We start from the raw sequence: 22,049 nt of genomic DNA on the forward strand, positions 1-22,049 counted from the left end.
ATTATTCGTTATTACAGGTTTTACAAGTATTTATAAAGGGAGAGTGAAAAACATACTGAATAGAATCTCAAGCACCTAGAATAAAAAAAAGAATATAAAAAGCTACACGTAATTAATTTTTTAGACATATTATACATGTTTAAACTAGAAAGGACTTCTAATATGTAAAAGCTATGGATTTGAATTTTTTTTTCAATTTTTTCCAAAAACATTTGAATAAATAAGTATTAGGCTGACCTGTGAAAGTATAATGGAAGCCTGGTTTGATTGTGTTAGGCCTGATAAATGTCTATGCTTATGCAAAAGAGCATCAGTACTTTCACAACCACATTACTCAGAAGAATTGCAATTTTTGGCATAGAAAGTGGTGATATGTAGTCTTGCAAGATAGATGGGAAGTTAAGCCCAATTTTCCTGCAGGGAGTAGACAATGACTCATTGGACCAGATGTAGGACCAGCTGAGAGATGGAGACAGCGCATTACCCACCCTTCGTTTCGATAAACCTCCTTTTGATGGCGAGAGGATGCAAAAATACCACACTTGGAGCATTGTCACAGCGCTTATCTCTCTCTATGAACAAAAGGAAGCATACTGTATGTGTTCCCTGGTGAGGGCGTTTCCTGTGGAGGGGAAATGCCTGGACAGATCGTGGAAGTCAGTAGGGGATTGCCGCACAGAGCACTTCCTTTGCACAACCTTATCAGTGCTTTTTGTTTAATACCACATCCATGCTCCCACTCATAGAGATGCACAATAAAGGGCCGTATGTCAAAGATGGAGTGCTACAAAATACTAGCCGTCAAACCACTTTGTTTTCATTCTTCTTGTGAGAACTGATTTCCAGTTTGAACAAAAGAAGATATTTTGAAGAATGTTTAAACTGGCTTTGTGTCAAATTAATATATAAGTTTTAAGTTATAAGTTTTAAGTTTAATTTATAAGTGAGAATTTAATGACATTTTGTCCCTAACTGCATTGACAAAACTTTGACTTGATCACATAGATCCAAAATGCCAACTTCTTCATGAGCTTAAAATACAGAAAACCAAAATGCTTTGCAATTTTAAGACAAATGAACAATATTAAGCAAGCTTGTCATTACATTAACCATTTTGAATGTTTTTTGGCTTTATCCCTTAGTGTGTCCCGTGTTTCTGCAGTCAGTTATCAGAGCAGTTTGGGCTCATAGTAGTGGAGGAAGAGCTGGAGCTGGCAAGGAGTTTAGACTTCATAGGGGGAGTCAGTGCCCTCCAGACATATAAGGTGAAACTTATTGCAAACTTATTGTGATGAAGTAGACAAGGGGTTGGAGCAGTGAACACTGAAAATGAAAAAAAAAGTTGCTTTCAAAAACTATTATTTTGAGAGGTCTTTTAACCAAGTGGGAAATTGAAATGCTGGTAAGTTTAAGATTATCATAAGAATATTATAATAATTAGACTTGATTTAATTAATATGGTTTAAAAAAATGGTGGCTCTACTGACTCTGACCAATAAGCAACAACATAGCAACATGGTACTAAAAACTACCGTTAATACTTTCGCATCCAACATGATTTATATATCATATTAAACATATTAAAAACCTTTCATGAACCTCCTGCAAAGCAACATACTAAACACAACCCAGACCGCCCTGGCAACCACATAGCAACATGCTAAAAGCCAACAGAGCCCCATATGGGCTATAGCAAGCAACATACTCAAAACCACTGAGCAACCATGTAGCAATGGCATAGCAAACATCCACAACCCTTCTGTGACTTTTGAACAGGTAAGCACTACTGATTTTCTTTTTCAAAATATAATAATATCTATTTTGCTATCTTATATTTTTATGTTGTTTGAACTTTCTTTTTTGGCAATATCCTGCATTCTTAAATCAGATTTCCTTTTCAAATGCTGAGTCTGTATATTGCTTTATTGTGGTTATTTATTAGCTTGTCTTATTCATAGCTGTACACTGTGCAGGAATAATGATTCCAGCATTCACAATAATTTTTCAAATATGAGCTACATTTAATACAAGATGCAATAACAGTTGGAAGACTTCAACATTGGCTCATAATTGTTTAATGATTATATGAACATATCAATCTAATCTTTTTAGGGTTTTTTTCACACTTGAAATCCCTTACGAAAATTACCCATAGTTTTAATATAATAAAAGTGCAGTAACTATTTTTTGGCATATTGATTATCATTTGCATAGCCAATAGTTTTCCTACAAATACTATGGCTAAACTATAGTTAGTGTAGCAAAACCATGGTTAATTTGTGGTAACCATGGTTTAACTAGTAACCATGGTTTTATTTTTAGTAAAACCATAGTAAATTCTCGTAAGGGATAGTTAACCCTGGGTCTTTCTAAACCCAGGTAAACTGAATCCTGTTTCACATTTCATACAGCTCATAATTTGCACGGTTAACAATTAATCCTGGTATAAAGTGACCTTTCACACATTGTACAATTCTAAACCTGGGCTAAACGTTCTTATTTGCATATCTGCATTACATTACATTACATTTAGTCATTTAGCAGGCGCTTTTATCCAAAGATACTTTCAAATGAAGGCAGAAGAAGCAATCAAAACCAACAAAAGAACAATAATATGTAAGTGCTGTGATAAGTCTTGGTTAGTCTTGCGCAGTACACGTAGTAGGCCTAAGGATTTTTCTTTTTTTATAATAAATAAAAAGAGATCAAGTCAAAAGAACATAGAAATAATAAAGAACGTAAAAGACTGTTATAAAGGTTGTCCTGAATGGACTTTTTAGACTACAAAGGTAAGAATTAAATGTCCTTTTCTTTACTCCGACTCGTGCGTTTTCCAGCACCTTTTTGCCATTTTCTCCTCAAACTCTAAAACAACTGTTTATACAAAACATGTATTAAAAGCTTCACATAAACATCAACCAACCAATCAAAATGATGTGCAATTTGATGTGCAATTTCCATGAAATAAAAATTAACCCTATTTTGTAAATGCATGTTATAGGGTCTTATTGTGAACAATCTATCGACATATATGTTTAATTCTTTTGCAATGTAATGTAATCAAAATGTCATAATGCAATATTCTTGGAAAAACAATAGACTCCAAACCCCCAAAAATCAGCATCAAGCTCGCATTAATTTTTGAGTAAAATGCCTACATCTCAAATATAGAACCAAGTCCCCTGCTTGATATTTTTTCAATAATGCGTTACACTTGGATGTAGGTCACCATGGGGAAAAAAAAGATCTGTTACGTCTGTTTCACTGTTACTTTAGTACAACCCCCCCCCCCCCCCCCCCAAGTATCTTGTTTGCACATTCAAACATGCACACTGATAAGAGTGGTGGCTCAGGATTTGGGGGTTGTGCTGTGCTTGGAAATTGTACCGAGAGGCCAGGTGACAGAGGTGTGCAGACAGCTGTAGGGGGCCGGCGTTACCGAGGCGCAGGTGTACCGCGCCTGGCCTTGAGAGCGAGGTAAAATCTGCCCATATCCCAGAGGGGCTCGTCCCCACTTCCTCATTCAATCTACGCTGACTCTAATATCGCCATATACTCTATCTTTTATGCACAGGCACTGCATGCTATTGAAACATCACACAGATAGTCACATAGATATGTATCTGCCCATTTATTTAGGTATATATTTTATATATATGCCAAGAATCTCTAGCAGCTCATTAGATTATCAGAATGGGCGTTTCACAGTCACAGCACATTTTAGAAGCAGAAGACAGATGCTCAAACACAAAGAGAATTCCTCCTTGATATGTATCACAGCAGACAATGTGTTTTTTGAATGCAATCAGTGTTTATCCTAGTGTACCTGTCAAGGCTCCTTTCCTGCCTGGAGGCCATTTGCAAGCCACACTTCCACTTTCATCCCCCAGCTGCCGAGCGAGCGTGCAGCTAATCCCAAAAGACCGGCTGCAACGTCCCCGGGAAAATCACTGGGCTTACCTGATCCAGCACTGAATTAATCTCCTTCTCCTTTGGGAGGGGAACAAAGCACAGTTTGGTCCAGGAGGGACAGTGAGAGCGAGGAGGGAGGTTCCATGCACGTCCTCGGCATTGCACAACGCTTACACCCCCTCCCAGCTGCTGCTGCCTGTGCCACCATGTATCACATCTCCAAAAGAAATGCTGCTTTTAGCTATTTTGCTCATCTCTATTATTTTTTTTGTTGAGGAAGCTCGCTCTTTAAGGGCCACAGAATGAGCAATTTTAGTTTATTGTAGAAAAATAGCATAAATTGTTATGTCAATGTGGTAAATTGATGAAAACTACCTCAATATAATAATTAGCTGAATCCTTCATTGCTTTTTCCTCTCACAATGTTACCATTGTGGGATCAGATCACCTTCACAGTACAAAGCTGCCAACACGATGATGCCTATAGATATTTATATCAGAAGTTATTTTATTGACAGTAGACCTGTGCAGAGACATGATGAGAGGGATAATATGAATAGCAGTCATTTATTTGCTAAAAAAAAAATAGCTAGAGAATTGCGCTGACAAAGAAAATGAAGAAAAGCAAGACTATCTTCATGATTCGGGAAGCCCTTGTCTGAAAGTTTGCAGGCAAGGAAAATTAGGTTTGTGACAGACAGCAAGACATTTTTTTTTAAAGTTTATCATTTTATTTAGCAAGGATTCATTTCATAAAGACATTTGCATTATTACAAAAAAATGCTGTTTTTCAGAACTTTCTACTTCTGTGATCAAAAATAATAATAGATGTTTTTCGCAAGTCAGCATATTAAAATGATTTCTAAAGGATCATGTGAGACTAATGACTGGAGTAATGGTTAGTACTCTTAAAGGGTTAGTTCACCCAAAAATAAAAATTAGGCTGTGTTTTACTCACTCCCGATGCATCCTAGGTGTATATGACTTTCTTCTTTCAGACGAATCCAGTCGGAGTTATATTAAAAATAGTCTTTGATCTTTCAAGCTCTATCGTTGTACTCAGCGAGTGTTGCATTCCTTCTCTCCAAAAGACGTGAAATAAAAAGCACCCTTCCACAAAAAAAGTGTCTCACACGGCTCCGGGGGGGTGAACAAAGGTCTCCTGTAGCGAATCGATGCGTTTTTGTAAGAAAAATATCCATATTCAAAACGTAATAATCACTTTAATCTAGCTTGCGCCAACAGTTGTACACAGAAGCAGTTCCGGGAGCATGACGTATGGGGTCAGCGTTGCGCATGCGCCGGTGAGTCTCGTGAAAACCAACGTTTGTTTACAGGATCAAAAGAAGCAAAGTTTCCTTACTTTAGCAAAGGAAAACCAATCTCCTCTTGGCTTATATCGAAATCCTCCGACATTATTCTTTACAAATCTTCGTTTTGTACTTCTAATTAGTGACCGTAGTTTTGTTTCGATCTCTCAGCGTGCGTCACTTCTGAGCGGCACATGCGCAAAGCTGACCTCATGCGTCATTCCCCCGGAACTGCTTCTGTTTTACAACAGTGAGCGCAAGCTAGATTCATGTGATTATTATGTTTTGAATATGGATATTTTTCTTACAAAAACGATCGATTCGCTACAGGAGGCCTTTGTTAACCCCCCGGAAACGTGTGAGACACTTTTTTTTGTGGAAGGGTGCTTTTTATTTCCCATCTTTTGGAGAGAAGGAATGCAACACCCGCTGAGTACAACGATAGAGCTTGAAAGATCAAAGACAATTTTTAATATAACTCAGACTGGATTCGTCTGAAAGAAGGGATGCATCGGAGGTGAGTAAAACACAGCCTCATTTTTATTTTTTGGGTGAACTAACCCTTTAACCTTTGGGAAGGTTACTTTAGAAATGTAATAGGTTACAGATTACAAGTTACCCTATTTAAAATGTAATAAGCAGTGTAATAAATAATAACTGATTACATTAGATTACTTTTCTAAATTTCTAACAACATTTTTGTTTTCAACCATTAATCAGTTAATCAACTCTCAGACAGGTTGTAGCCTAAAGCTCAGCAGCAATGTGGAGTGATTTCATTGGCACTGCAAATTCAAACAAGAGAATCAATCAAAATGTCTTCAATCAAATCAAATCAAAATGGCAGGAGGCATCATGCACATCAAAAACAGGCAAAGCAACAAATTAATATTATTCAACATATCCTAGTTTTTTACAGAAAATATTCAGCCCCCTTGTAATCGTTAACAATTTTAGTTACAAGTAACTGTAATTTAATTACACATTTTTTTCTCAGTAACTTTAACGGATTACAGTTACATTTATTTTGTAATTAAATTACGTAACAGCATTACATGTAACTAGTTACATCCCAACACTGCTCTTATATAATATATATATATATATATATTTTAGCATATTTAAATCCATTCCTCAGATTTCCCTCCAAAATCAGCAGAGAAAATCACCCACAAAGTAAGTCTGGGTCTGATTATAAATAGGGAAAAATATAAGTATTCTTTCAGTCATAAATCTCACTGTTTATTAGGGACAGAAACATATGATACATGTTGGCTTGGCAACATGCATGTTTTTACACTGACATCAACAATAACCTTAATGACTTCATCCTAATGAAAATCTATTTTCTAGCTGAGGTAAGTTTTTGTGACAAATGGGACCTGATCCCAAAAGACAGACATGGAATATTCTATCTACTCCCTTTTTAATCAAATTATCCTTTCACCAAACCAGATCAAGACCCATTGTTTACACTGACAAAAAACAAAAGAGAAAGAAGCATGTTTTCTTTGCAAAAAAAAAATCCTGCTTTGACAATCTTTGAGGGTGGAGATCAACTCTGGGGACTATCAGTGAGGGGCGTTATGGGTGTGAAGCAACACTGACATCATAGATACATCCTCAAAGGTGTGGTAGTGGGCAGAGAGAGAAAGAACTGGCCAAAACCACATTCTTCTGACGTCTGTGATGACCTCAGTGAAAACAGTGTGATGAGTGGAGACACTCTCCACCAGCAAAGCAAACATTCGACTGGGGGCTGCTCTTGTGTGCCTTTGGATGGGCGAACGGGTGCCAAATATTTGTTGTTCTGTCCTGTTCCTTTCTACATGGGTCCAGCCACTGCTGATAGACTGTTGCTCCTCTCCCACGTCACATGTCTGGATTGAACTTTGCCTTGGGAGGAGCAGTGTTAAAAGCCTGTTTTGAAGTCCTTTGAGTGGCCCATCTGTTTAAAAACAAGGTGCAACTATCATGTGGACAAACTCGCGCAAGCTCTGCTGAGTAGACAACATTGTAAAGGACGCACCCTCAACTAATTTCACAACCCACCAACATCTCATAGCGCTGACACCACACCCTTCTAACTAATAACAAACCCCCTCCACCCTTACACCACAACTTAGCAGCTCTCATCATGCTCACACAAACACCTAATATCTCACACTTTTTGGGGCCTTTAAGATCATTGAAGTTGCTTTGTACAGATGCTGAACTTTCCAGATGAGGTTTCTAGAGAAAGCACTGAGGCGTAATGGTCAGGCTCACTTAGGTTTCACATATCTGGCCACGAGCCCATGTGCTTGCTCTATCTTTCCCTCTCTCTGTTTATCTTTATTTCACTCTCTCACTGCCTCCACCCCAGACCAGTTACTTTCTGTTTCTGAAGGAGGAACCAGTGCCATCTAGCACCATTTATAAGAGGGATGAGAGAGGTGATTTATAGGGCATTAACTGGTGCTACTCTTAGGCAGATAGTTATCTGATCATGAGAAGAACAAGTGTAAATGCCCTCCAAGTAAGGCCGAGTGTTGTTATACATTTCTTGGTTAAATTTCAATTCACAAGCTCTTGATCTGAATTACAGTTAATTTGAGTTGCAGTGTGCATTTTGCTTATATTTAAAAAAGACATCCTCTTTTAGCTGTTGCTGTAATTTATCCAGGGATCCTTCTATAACTTTATGAAAATATTAATGTTAAATATTAACAACATAATAATCATCATAACCAAAAACAAAAGTTTAAAGTAGCATTTCCAGTGTAAAATTGTTTTAAAGGGATAGTTCACCTTAAAAATGAAAATTTTGAATTTTTTTTACTCACCCTCAAGTTGTTCCAAACCTGTATGAGTGTCTTTCCTCTGTTGAACATAAAAGAAGATATTTTAAAGAATGTGGGTAACCAACCAGTTGTTGGCCCCCATTGACATCCATAGTATGGAGAAAAATACAATTTAAGTCAATGAGACTAAGAAAAGAAAGCTCTGAATTAGTTCTATAACTTGACAAACTATTAAATCAAAGAGGGATTTGTTAGACTGATTCACACAGTAATGGTTCATGAGTTTGAGTCTTTTTAAATGATTCACTATAAGGGCCAGCTGACCATTACAGTTTCTCTTCAAAAAAACCTAACACTAGTCCACGTTTCTCCAGTCTTATAATTTTCTATTCCTAACATCTATTTTGCCTTAAAAAAAAGTAGAGTAACTGATATATGGAGTTTCGGCAGCAGAGTTTCTTACCTCTTGCATTCAGTAAAAAAAACCTAACACTAGTCCACGTTTCTCCAGTCTTATAATTTTCTATTCCTAACATCTATTTTGCCTTAAAAAAAAAGTAGAGTAACTGATATATGGAGTTTCGGCAGCAGAGTTTCTTACCTCTTGCATTCAGTCTCCAGTCCCCAGCCTGACTAATAATTGAAAGCCTGCATGGTTTCCCTGCGCACTGGGGCTGGGCTGGGCTTTGATTCAGACAGTGTGGGCACTGCTGCTTCATCGCTCACTGGAGAGAACCTGAAACTGTTCTCTCCCACTCCACCTAGAGAGAACTCCTTTAGCCTCTTCACAGCACTAGTGGAGGAGGGCTGATTTCCCATTGTGCTTCATTAACCTTTCCTGGATCTCATCAGCACGGATTCATTGAGGTACATTTGAAGCATGTGCTCCAATGCCATCATCGCATGAGGGAGTAGATACGTCTCTAGATATTGTGGTGACTAACTGCAAATAGATAAACTACGGATTAATAACCACAGATTAGACAGGCATATGCTTCCAAAGGAGGCCGGTGTGCCTCAGGTGTGGGTACTGGGCCATTTTTCATTTCTCCATAACAGTTCGTATTACTGTTTGATCGCTGAAATAACACAACAAATGTGAGTCAGCAACTACATAACAGATATCTTTGTATGGACACATATCTGAATTATTAGGAAGCGGCAGCAATGGTGAATAAGAGTATTGATCTAGCATCTTTAGGTGTACAGACTGACACTCCATTAATACTGGCGTGGAAACACAGCCCTAAAACACAGCTTATCTTCTGTCAGGCTAAGTGGGCAGACGCAATTCAAGCATTCAAATGGTAAGGAAGGATGCGGTCTAATGGGAAGATAATGCGAAGCGCATGTACGGCAGTGTGTGTCCACGGACTTGTGTATAGAGAGAGAGCGAGTGTGTGTTGGCTTTTTTAATGAGCACATACCCCTGCCCACTGCAACACAAACGATGAGAGGCTGTCAGCCCTAGTGGTCTGGGGATGTGAAAATTGAATGGAGTCTTTCAATTCTGTTGCTCATCTCCCCTGGGGTGAGAGACTTGTTACCATGGTTATGTTGGATTCCTGCAGCTAATGGGTGGGAGTAGCGTAACTCTGGCAACCTGGCTCCTGTCTAGGGTGGAATAGGCATGCTGAGAGCTGGGGGGTGTGGTGGCAGGACTCTAGGACATGGGAGGTCACACACTGACAGGATTGCACAAAGACACACATGGGCACTGTTAGCAGAAAACGGAGAGACACAATAAAATGTGAGCGATTATGCTTGCAACTTCCTGTCTACATGTGCTTCCACTGGAAGGTCTAGTATGAGAGAACCATCGATTACAAATATATCCTGCTATATTTGACAAAAAATGTGTATATATTATAATTTCTAATACTTAGCGTTAGGACTTTATAACAAACTAGAACAAACTCCTAACCTGAAGTATTAGGCCTACAACATATTTTATGCAATTACATCAGTGTAAACTTTTTTTAGCTAAGCAAGATGCTGCAAAGTGTGTTATAGCAAGAACTGATGTAAAAATGTCTTCTGAGAATTAGCGTGAAATTACATTTTTGATGGTAATATCATGGTGTAGCAACAGTTGGAAGAAAATCATGCTGAGCAAGTTAAGGCTGGAATACACTACACAACTTCCATCATACACTTGCCGAAAATGGTTTCAGAACTGTACACTAAATGACTGAGGATCACATTGTCATGTCTTTAAAGTCATTACAACCACAATTTTGTGCCACTAAACAAACTAGTGTGCCAAAAATAGCATTCTAATATTGGTTCAAAATATCAAACATATTTGATATCATCCAACTGGAGGTAATGACAGTCTGAAACTATCATAGTCTGACTATGTGAATTTTTGTGAAATTGGACTCCTCCAAACTGTAAACAGGGGCAAAAATCTGTGCAGAATTTATGCATCCAAGGCTTTAGTTAAAGTCTTAAAAAATTAAATAGGTTATTTTATTTATTTGAATAATAAAAATGCATTATGTACTTTTACCAGGAGTCTTAAGAAACCTTTTATTCAGCTGTTTTCCTTCATGTCAAAGATGGGAAAAATAAAGTGGCCAAAGCAACATGTACATAGGAACGCAATGCACATCAATTGAATGTGTTGTGCACTGTTGCCAGATTGGAAATTGTCCTTTTTCTGGGGAAATGCATGCACTGGGCACCCTGTTGAGGGAAAAATGGGCATCAGAGAATTTTGACTTGCACCGTTAAACCACTACCTAGCAACCCAAACCTTGGCAACACCTTAGATTTTATTTTTGGTACAATGCTAAATGTGAAGTTAAAGAGAGATTATGTTTTTCCACATAGTGTTACCAAAAGAGTCTTTCATTGAATAGTTCTTAAAAGAACCATTTTTCTTAGTGTGAAGAATATTGTTGAACCTATTCCACCTAAAAAAAACCGGTAACACTTTACAATAAGGTTCATTAGTTAACATTAGTTAACTACTTTAGTTAACATGAACTATGCATGTACAATACTTCTACAACATTTATTAATCTTAGCTAATGTTAATTTTAACATTTACCAATGCATTATTAAAATCAAAAGTTGTGCTTGTTAACATTAGATAATGCACTGTGAATTAACATGAACTAACAATGAACGACTGTATTTTCATTAACTAACATTAACAAAGATTAATAAATACTGTAATAAATGTATTGTTCATTGTTTGTTCATATTAGTTAATACATTAACTAGCATTAACTAATGGAACCTTATTGTAAAGTGTTACCAAAAAACCTTTAGTGCAATGGAGAGTTTCCCTGGATGTTATAGGTGGAACAACATATGCCAATAAAGAATCTTTATTGTTAAGAGTGTAAACAAACCATGTTTAAAATCTAAAGGACAACAAAACCTCTCCAGTGTCTTCTAAAAGCTTAGGACAGAAAAACAAATGAATACTATAATAGCACAGTGGTGTAATAATTCTCCACTTTTACCAAGGTGTTGCAATAATGCTATCTGTTGCTATCTCAGACAGCAGACACAGCTTCCCTCTGGCTGTGAACATTAGCATGGGCTATGGAAGCACCTGAGGAAAACAATGACAGAAAGCTTGCTTTTCTTGTCTCCTCTTAAAACCAGTGGCTCCACTGACAATCAGTAACACAAAAACAACATCTTGTGGCAACAAATAACAAATTAGCATCTCTGAATCAAAGTGGGTCATTGATAGGCATCACTGCTTCCCAAAATTCACGACGCTGAGTGTTCCAAATCGGCGCCTCAGTACCCTCCTCTCGAGCGATGCAGATGTCCTGGCTCGAGTTACACTTGAAAGACTGAGTCATGGCTGATGCCTGGCCCCCCAATGGACTCAAAGGAACTTGGCTCAGAGATTTATGAAACCCATCCTATTCCCCGCATGGAGTCGGCAGGCTTAGAAAATATGAGAGACTTTTGTTTTCCAAACTCTGACGAGCTTCTAGCTCCTGATAAATTAAGATACTCTGAAACAAAAGATTGCTTTCAGACTTTGTTCTGATGACTACCACTATGAAATTCCTTCCCCTAAAATGAAGCAAAGAGACTCATGAAAACTGAAAGAGTTAGGAGTGAAAGGAAACCTCAGAGCAGATTCAGGTAAGAAAGAAATTGTATGTTTTATTGATGTGGAGCGTATGGTGATATTGATATTGGAATGTGCTAGTGGTGTAATTAGCCAGGAAAAACATGAAGCTCTCAGAGCGAGCAGTCACTGTGGAATGTGGGCGGGGATTAAGATCTACTCACCAATCAGGGAGCTTATAATATTATTCCACGTTTTGTGCTCCCAAATGTTGCCAGAAGTGTTATGTAATCCAATAAAGACTTCAGACTGTATTATGGCAGTCAAATAACTGAGACTGCCAGCTGTTCTCGTAACTTCTGAAACCTAAAGAGATGACAGTATGAAAGATGTGTTAGATATCAATTGCATGAGTTGCGATCCTATCTAAATATGACCAAACCTTATTATTATATACAATAAAACAATAGGTCATAAAAAGTTACACATAATCACATTTAATGACACATTAAGTTGAGCAGCAGTCATTAAATGAGATACATGCGGTGATACAGTATTTGGCCAAAGATTACACTCTACTGTTGGCATACATTTTTTGTAACTAATCATTTTACACAAAAAGCAAAACTCCTTGCATGTAAATTTAAACCAGGTCAGTGTATGTTTTCTTGCTGATTCTCTCTCCTTTGTCCTCCAGAGCTCAGCAGTTCCAGCGCTCACCCTGACTGCCTTGAGTCATGGCCACCACATGCTCTCATTGTCCAACTATTTTACTAACCGCAGTGAGACAGCTTTCATTTCAGTGGCTGCAGGGTCTGAAGGATACCCCGGGTCGACTACACCCAAACACTGAGGCAAACTGTTTGGACCACAGCCCTGAGGTCATATTAGTGGCTCAGGGGACAACTTCATTATTCATATTACACTCCGTAGAGTTTTCTTGCCTGAGTTAAGGCAACATGCTGACCTCACTCTGCTTTAATCCAGGGAATAGTGGGATTCAAGATCTGTTACAGCACAGCAATGTAAAGGACAATGAAGTATACAAAAGTAACACCCGCCAAGCACCAAATCTATATATAACTTATATAATCAGACGATTTATTCTCCAGTTCAGTGTTGTTATTGTTAACTTAAACATAAATAAATAAATACCTTTTGTGAATTGAAATAAAGCTGTAATAAAACTAAATATGAAATAAAAACGTACATAGTTATTTCAGCAACTAACTAAAATATAAGTCAAACAAGTTTAAGATGAAATACTAAAATAACTACAGTAAAACTAAAACTGAAATAAAAATAACTGAACGCTAAATAGAAATATTTACCCCCTCCCCAAACTAATAAAAAATGACAAAAGCAAAAAGTGTATAAATTACTAAAACTTAAAATAAAATGAAAATGAAAACAGATAATATAAAAATAAAACGTAATACTATATAAATAGAATGTAAATAACACTGCATCAATAGACTAAAAAAACAGCAAACAACATGGTCAGATTATGATTTGTACTGGATTTAAACCATCACTGTAACATGCAGTTCAATTCAAAGAAGTTTTATGTGTACTTAAATGCACCGTCATTAAAATGAATAGGCTCATACGAGTCATTTATTCAGGAGTCGGGCTACACTGTTCTTGCTGTGTGTGTGTTTGATTGACTAAAAATAACCATATCATGAAAGTCGTTCATTCTGTACTGGACTACTCTGATTTGCACTGTAGATTCTGTAAGAAACATATTCTTCCTAATGCGTTCACAGTGGTGACAAAATTTACTTCACAAAGTTGCATTTTTGTGGCAGGCACAGTGGCTTGTTACTGAAAACAAACAAAAAAACAAAAAGAAACATAATTATTCCATTGTTACTGAACCCAAATGATTCAAAATACAGTTTCATGGTCGCTAAGAAATATGCCGAAATCTCAATTTACTTCTCATTAGGTGTGGCAAAAAGGTTCATTTTGCAGCCTGCATGGGAACAATAACTTGTGTCTGTGATGTCACTCTTGGACACAGAGGCCATGTCTCAACCCTTTACAACGACTCGGGGTCTATTAATCCTTTTGCAGGAGCTCCAAATTATAGAACAAATGAAAGTAGCCGCGGCTCTCACCGCAGGGACAAGGATCGCCTATTTTGCTGACTCGTTAGTTGCGTTTGACATGCCTGTTTGTGCAAGAGGGAGAGCAGGAGAATATTTATTGGCTTCCAGAAGTGTGAGAGAGCCGGGTACGAGCGGCTCAAGGGTCTTGTTATCGTCCTCTTTGCCTGCATGTACTTTTTGGGGTTTAATGAACACTCGGGCAGTCCTCGCGCTGCAATCAGACAGGAGTCTCTGCCACTTTCCGCCACGCTCCGCCAGACTCGCCCCGGCACTGTTCGCCTCTCCTGTCCTCCAAATCAAATGAGAGGGACATGATGGTGGTGCTGAAAGGCTCAGCCGCTGAATAATTGATGCCTTGACAAGCGTGGAGTCAATTTATCCAGTGGCACACTTTGAGTGAAATTGTGTGCATGATCAGCAGTAGCAGGGGGGAAATAAGTGTTCTCCTAATTTTATTTATTTAAATTTTTTTTTAAGAAATTTCTGTTATGCAGCAGCATCCACACCATACAGCACAAAGGTTTGTCAGAAGACCGTAGTTTAGTCTCTTCTACTCTCACTGTTGAAATAAAAGCAGCTTCAGAGTAATAGGCATCCAATTAACATGAAAAAGTTTCTAGTATTCGGACATAAATTGTATCCACTACAAATTAACATAACATTTCAGTGAAATGTATTTAATGACACACCTCTTATAGAGTTTACGTGACCATATGAAAATTAGCATTAGCTACATTATGATTATGTAGATTCTAAATCTGTCATTTATTTTTCTTGATGATTTGCTAGATGTAAACATGAGACCTCTGAGGCATCAGTATGATATACACAAAGCAGTGAACAGGACATCACAATCAGAACAACCTCATGGATTTCTACTTGGATAGCACGCTAATTAACAATAACAGAAATGCCCCTGAGAATAAAAGATTTGTGCAGTCTATCTTACTGCAAACAGATTCAGTATTATGAAAAAGTAACATGAGACAAGTGTTGAGCCAGCTACATTACTCCAAAAAATGTAGCAAGCTAAACTATCAACTACACCAGCAGAAAACAATTAGCTAAGCTAAAAGCTATTGTTTTAAAGAAAGCAAAAGAGGTTTGCTACATAAAATTTGTTAAGACAATATTAAAATGAGTTAGTTGTAATCTAGTGTGTTATATCATAAATATTACAATGTAGAATAGCAATAACAAAATGTCTCCCATGCCATGATTCTCCGACACTTCAAACTGAAGGGATGACATGAACTTTGGACAATAAATCTTGTGGTTTGTGTAAGTTTGTGACAGTGGTTGAGTGTTAATGCAACACATTTGAGCAGAAAATAAGCAGATATTTATATGAATATTGGGAAGAAGGGGACATTATGAAATAGGACACTGGCTGGACGTCAAAATGGAAGTGTGTTTATGAGAAAGTTTTGGCAAGAGGATGCCAAAGCCTGGGCCAGAATGAGAATAAAACACCAATTTATATTACTTCTGGGAGTATCCCAAGTCAAAAAAGTCACTGTGAAGTCACTGGTTTTCAGATTGGGGGTTCGTATTTGTAAATCTAAACAGTGCATTTAATTAATTCCATGCAACTTTTTTGGCAACTATGAAATGGACAGTGGTGTCCATTTTGTGTGTTTTTTCTAAATGTTCTATGACTCAAAATACAATAGCTGAACACTGTTTCATAATAAACATATAGTGATCATATTTCATTATAATATATAATATGTTTACCTTATTCCACTAATCGTTGTGAGTACATATTATTGAACAATTATTTCAATCATGCAAACTTTGGTATAGTTTATATGGTAAGTGTCCAGTAAACAAAATTGGAAAACACACATATATATATATATAGATGATAGATAGATGTATATATAGTATAACATTTATACAAGAAAATGACACTTGAGGCCTTAAAATACCTAGTAATGTCCTGTAACCTCAACAGAAAGCATTTCTTTCAGAAACATATTCACAAAATATTCTTTCCTGATATATCCATTTATATTGGTTTCATATCTAAAGAATCTATAAAGAAATAACGAATGGAAAAACTATTTCACTTAAAAGCTCGAAAACAAACCTGAAAATGATTGTTTATCAATGAATGCCTGAAGATAATATTTAATCCAAACTAACTACTGTTTTCTGTGTGTAAATAGTGTGCTCGAAGTATATTCACAAAATATTCTTTCCTGATATATCCATTTATATTGGTTTCATATCTAAAGAATCTATAAAGAAATAACGAATGGAAAAACTATTTCACTTAAAAGCTCGAAAACAAACCTGAAAATGATTGTTTATCAATGAATGCCTGAAGATAATATTTCATCCAAACTAACTACTGTTTTCTGTGTGTAAATAGTGTGCTCGAAGCTTTTATGATCCATTCTCCACCTCCTCTTCACTGTCCTGAATGTGTGCTGTAAGGAAATGTCGAAGGTGGAGAGTAAAGCCTGGCCAAAGAAAATGATTCACTGAAACACGGTATTCACTTTCAATCTATCCAGTGCCTAACAATGTGAAGGCTGCAGTGGAAGTGAGTTTGAATGTGAAGTGTTGCTATTTCTCCTCAGGCGGTGGACCGTGGCAGATGCCACACACCTTCGCCCACTCTCCACCCACACTGGAGCAGTCGTGTACTCGGGGCAGATTCCATGTGCAAGCTGCACTCTGACAGATAAAGAAAATCACATTGACGCAGAGAGGGAGAAATGACGAGCTTCTCCTAGTGACTTAGCTCTGAATATTAGCACTGGGTTAAATGAGTCTGAAAACCCTATTCACCAAGCATGGAATGAACAGTTGTGATCGTTCCAGTCATATCTATCACAGATTTGGTGTTTTTTTGGTGTAGCTCGTGTACGTTTTCATAGATATTTTGTGTCGCAGCGGATTGTTTGTTAAGCTGACAGCCATTTATAGAGCACTGCCATGAAGGGTTATTGAAACATGACGTGGGTGAGGGTGTGAGTCTACGGTCTTGCATATACAGCTGTAAATGTGGTGCACTTACCTCGGCTCCATGCTGTTCCACTTGAGCTGTTTCTTTCAGCACTTCACTGCCATTTCAGAGGATGGAAAGGGACTTATTAACTTATATGGGATGAGACAATGGGAGTGCGCTTGCTTCATAACACTTCACAAACGCCCTGTGCAAGACAAATGCCATTAACATTCCATGGTTAAATGTTACACTCCATCTAAAACAATTCGGAGCCAAAATGCCATTCCATTGGTCAGACAAACAGCCACACTCTTACGCCATTGGTTGAGTCATTTTTACTATATTTTCGGGAAATCGACAAATCAATTACTTAGAGTTGTCCCTGTATTTTAAACTGGAGTAGGAGAAAGCATTTTACGATAAAAAAAAAAAAGCTTACTTCAAAGACTTCATTTTTCATTTGTTTCACCTAAACAACAACTTTTAATTAAGTCTTCTCTTTCTCTGAGAAAAATACAACCAAGTCTAATTGGAAAAAAATGTGTCTGTGGTGAAATTTCTGTGAAATTATATTATGTTGCTTCATGTACATTTCGCAACATATTCAAAGTGAAATATCCAGTGAGTGGCATTAAAAGAGTAATGTGGATTGCCGTACCAGGTGAGCTATCGAGCAAGTTTACTATGCCATAAAAACCATGAATATGGAGCTGGTTATATGATGCAGTTGTATAAATTTATTAGTTTACAAATCATGCACTATGCTAAAAGTTTTTTTTAGGTTATACCACAGTATAATGCAACGAAACACTTAAAAATAAGTCTTTATTAATTGATAATCTTCCACTGTAATCATAATATGTGTGAAAAGGAATAAATGTTTTTTACATTACTGTTTTTACATTACTGCCACTAGTGTTAAATTTAGCTAGAAACTTCTGTATAAATATGTTTTTGGAGTTTATTCAAAAATATAGGTAGAGGCACATTTTTCCATTAAGCCTTTTTTGCAAAAATACCCCAGTATTGTTTAGAGTTAGAGATGAGATCTCAACAATGTCTCAACAGATTTGTCAAGATATCAGCAAAGCCAGAGCAAAGCCAGAGATTTCAATATGAACAAAAACATTTGTGCATTTACTGTCTGAGGAAAAGTCTGAGACAAAGACCATACATGAATTAAAAGGATATTCTGGGTTTAATACATTTTCATTCAACAGCACCTTTGGCATAATGTTGATTGCAACAAAAATTATCTTCACTTGCCCCTTCTTTTGAATGGAGCTCAAATAATACACAGGTTTTAACAGAAAATACCCTGACTAAGCTTTCAGAAAATAAGCTTTCAGAAAATTAGTCATCAAATTTCTGCTTTTAAATCCTGACAAAATTAGCCCCCATTCAATATTATAAGTGGGTCACCATGACATTGATTTCCCCCCCTTTTTTCTTTAAGGATTTTTTTATTTTACTATTCAACCTTATGCCACAAATGCTGTGGTTAGAGATTAATTTGTATTGTTCCTTGAACAATGTTCAAATGTTCCTTTAACGGAAAACTCCACTAAGTGTCCAAGTTATAAAAGAGCAATCTCTGAGCAATAAAAGTTTTCTCTGGGCAGCCTTGGACTATCCAGACATTGTCTATGCATGTATGAATTGCTATACCTCTCTGCTGTCCATTTCCTCCTCATGCCTCCCAGCATTAGGCCATCAGCCAGATCTCTGAGCCTCGAAGGCAGACAGGTACACTCCTCACCGGCCCATCCGCAGCACTCACCTACAGCCGAACATTAGATAAAGAGACACTCTGCATTATTAATCAGGGAGTGTAGGGAGGGATAGGGTAAGGGGAAGAGAGAGTGAGATAACAAAGTGAGCAAGGACAGCCGCACTTCTGCCTGAAATGTGACACTACGCCCAGCAGACACTCACCATGGAGCCAAAAACACCCGCAGACTTTTCCTTCTCCTTTGTTTTCTAATTCTGTCTGCAACGAAAAAAGAGAAAAGGGGAGCAACAATCCCAGCCGCTCCACCCTGCCAAAACCACAGGGAGATCAATACAAAACATCTGGGGATGAAGTGGACAGGGCAGCTTTTGTTTGCTGGGATCGAATCCAGTGAAATAAAGTCTTGCTCAACTATGGTTTCGGTTGCCAGAGAGAGAAAGGAAAGGTGTTTGCTTTATTGAGGGTTAAAATCCGAGAGAGAAAAATGGGTAACTTGGACCAATTCCTCTCAAAGGCAATGGACTGGCATTTTAGTCAGTTCAGAAGATTTCAAAGTGGTGTTGAAATACATTGGATTAAGTGTCACTGTGGTTTAAAACACAACGTTAACATTTGAGGGGGCTCAAAGGTAACAATCAAAGACAGAGTGTAAAGGGCAAGCAAACAGGGTGGGGAAATACTGCTGAGGTACAAACAGATATTTAAAAGAGACTTTGATTGACTTCATATTGAACATCAAACTTGCTTAATGGTTAACAGACATTTTTGCACAGGTTCAATAAGAAATGTAATCAATAACACCAATGGGACTCAACAATAAGGATGGTTCACACACCCATAGCCACTGTGAGAGAGCGTGAGAGAGTTTGATGAAGCAATCCCTTTCAGACCAATGCTGTGTTGCCTCTAAGAATTTTGCTTGTATCCATTTTTATGCCTTGCAAATGTAAACATTTACTTTTGCATTCTTGTTTAAAATTCTGTTGATTTGCCACAGAATGTGTTAAAAATGACAAACCAGTTAGTAATGCCTGGCATTGTGTGTAAAGCAAATACCAGCAAAAGTATGTTTATGAATATATGAGTTAGTTTTATATTTTCAAGTTTTAAAATGGCCTTAACATTGGGAAAGATCAAATGTAACAGGAAAAGTAATGCTAGAAAATTATAATTTTTTGCATTAATTGAGCTTATACAGCCTTTTTTTTTTTGCCTCGCAATCTTTTAAATTCTGCTGATTTGTCATCAAAATGACTAGTCTTGAAACCAAATACCAACAAAAGTGTGAATGGAGTTAGCTGGAGTTGAGTTATTTCCAGTTTGCCCCAAAAAATTGCTACTGTAAAGAATATAACAATTAAAATCATAATGCAATAAAAATTAACCATATATATTTTAATGCATGTTGTTTATGTTACTCTATACTGATAATCCATGCAGATGTATCTTTTTAATTAGTTCTGACTTTAGTCCCTGTCCTATGTTTTTTCACTGTACGTCACAATACAGAAGAAATGATCAGTCGCTACTTTTATTTTTGACAAAAATATTAATATTTCTAGCAAATATAAATCACTAAAAATAAAATATTATCATTATTTTGTGGTGGGGCCACTGGAAATGTTGGCAGGGCAAATAGAAATAAGAACCACTGACCCTCACCAGCAAAAAGAAAAAAAAACAAGACCAAGTCCTGACCAAGTCTCTGAAAGATGGGTGTCTTTTAACAGATATTAAATCTCTTAAAGATGGGTATGTTGAAATTGCATTCCAGGTTGATACTGACCCCTGTTGCGCGCTGTTTTTTTCCTACTCCACCTGGTTGCCTGCAGTCCTATAGCTCACTGATCTCTCAGGGACTGCCGGGGCCCCAGGCACAATCATTACACTTCCAAGATGCATTGGTGCCCCTTTGCCAGGGTGCCCCCCCCCATGGTATTTACGACAGAGGACATTAGGCGTTACACTTCAAGGACAATAGAGAGCGCCGAGGATGTTTTAGCTTACATTAATGCATGTAGCAATACAGTACCCTCCCAGTCATGCTAACATTAGCATGTAAATGGATCCATTAATTGCCCTAAAAATATTACTCAGGGAGCCCGGTGGCATTTTTAATGAAGGAGTCTTTTATATCGAAGTTTGTGCATGCTTTTAAAATGGCCTTAACATTGGGAGAGATCAGATGTTACATGAAAAAGCAAAGCACAATGTTTGACTAGGAAAATAGCTCTTCAGAGGAATTTTTAATGTGAATTAATGAATCACAAAATATCACATTAGGAAAAAGCAGCATTACTAGACACAATGGACCACGCTTGAGAGTGCAGTGTGACTCAACCTCTAGACAGTGGCCTTGTCCACTTCTGCAGTTCCAGCGTATGCTAATCTAACGCACACTATACAATCACATTCTCAGAAAGTTCATTACTACAAACCCATTAGGTTCAATGGCAAGACCCTCGTTCTCAATATCCCTCTGAAAGTGCTAGTGCATGCTGGACTGCACAAGAGCTGCATGCTACGTGTGGAAGACTGAAACTCAAGGTAATGAACCCTTTGACTGCCGCAGTGCTATAGTTGCAGGGAAACTAATTGGTAGAGAGCAGTAGGGCACTCATTTGAACATGCTGCTGGGTAAATGTAGTGCAATCGGCTGTGAAGGGTAAATCAATGCCCTACAACGACAGAACCCATGCAAGTTCTAACAAGGATCCTATTGATTATCAGAGCCACACCTTGATTGTTTGCAACAAATGGACTACATAGAGGGCTCCAAGTATGAGACAAACACAGAGAGAGAGAGAGTGGCTCTGACACATTGAGCTGTGGTGCTCATACAGTACAGGTGATGTGAGTTCAAATGTAGCTCCTAACATTTCCTGATTCTTTTCTCTCCCTCTCTGGCAATAAGTAAAGACATTATTCAAATTGAGAGGCATGTTAAAGCTGCTCTTTTCTGTTGTGGTCTTTCTGTGGCTCAAACAGTAGAGCATGGCATTAATGCAAGGTCATGGGTTTGATTCCAAGGTAAAGCAAAAACAACAACAACAACAACAAAAAAAAGTAAATGTGTAACTTCAGTGAAACTCAAGTCGCTTTGAATTAAGTGGCTACCAAATTCATAAATATAAATTAAAAATCTCCACCACCAAAAACTTGATCCCTGGTCCCTTTTCAAAAAACTATACCGC

General features: G+C 37.5%; 1 long non-coding RNA gene across 1 annotated transcript; it reads right to left on the bottom strand.

Moving 5' to 3' along the window:
• Nucleotides 1-12,171: 12,171 nt before the first annotated feature.
• LOC107569453 (uncharacterized) lies at nt 12,172-19,113 on the bottom strand. Its single transcript, XR_001606899.1, has 5 exons — nt 19,059-19,113; nt 18,792-18,903; nt 17,193-17,328; nt 13,836-13,877; nt 12,172-12,416 (listed from the first exon to the last, which is right to left on the bottom strand). It is a non-coding gene; the product is annotated as an uncharacterized lncRNA (long non-coding RNA).
• Between the last annotated feature and the right edge of the window lie 2,936 nt (nt 19,114-22,049).

The sequence above is a fragment of the Sinocyclocheilus grahami genome, unplaced genomic scaffold (assembly GCF_001515645.1).
Source record: "Sinocyclocheilus grahami isolate Dianchi unplaced genomic scaffold, SAMN03320097.WGS_v1.1 scaffold28.1, whole genome shotgun sequence".
Classification (NCBI taxonomy): Eukaryota; Metazoa; Chordata; class Actinopteri; order Cypriniformes; family Cyprinidae; genus Sinocyclocheilus; species Sinocyclocheilus grahami.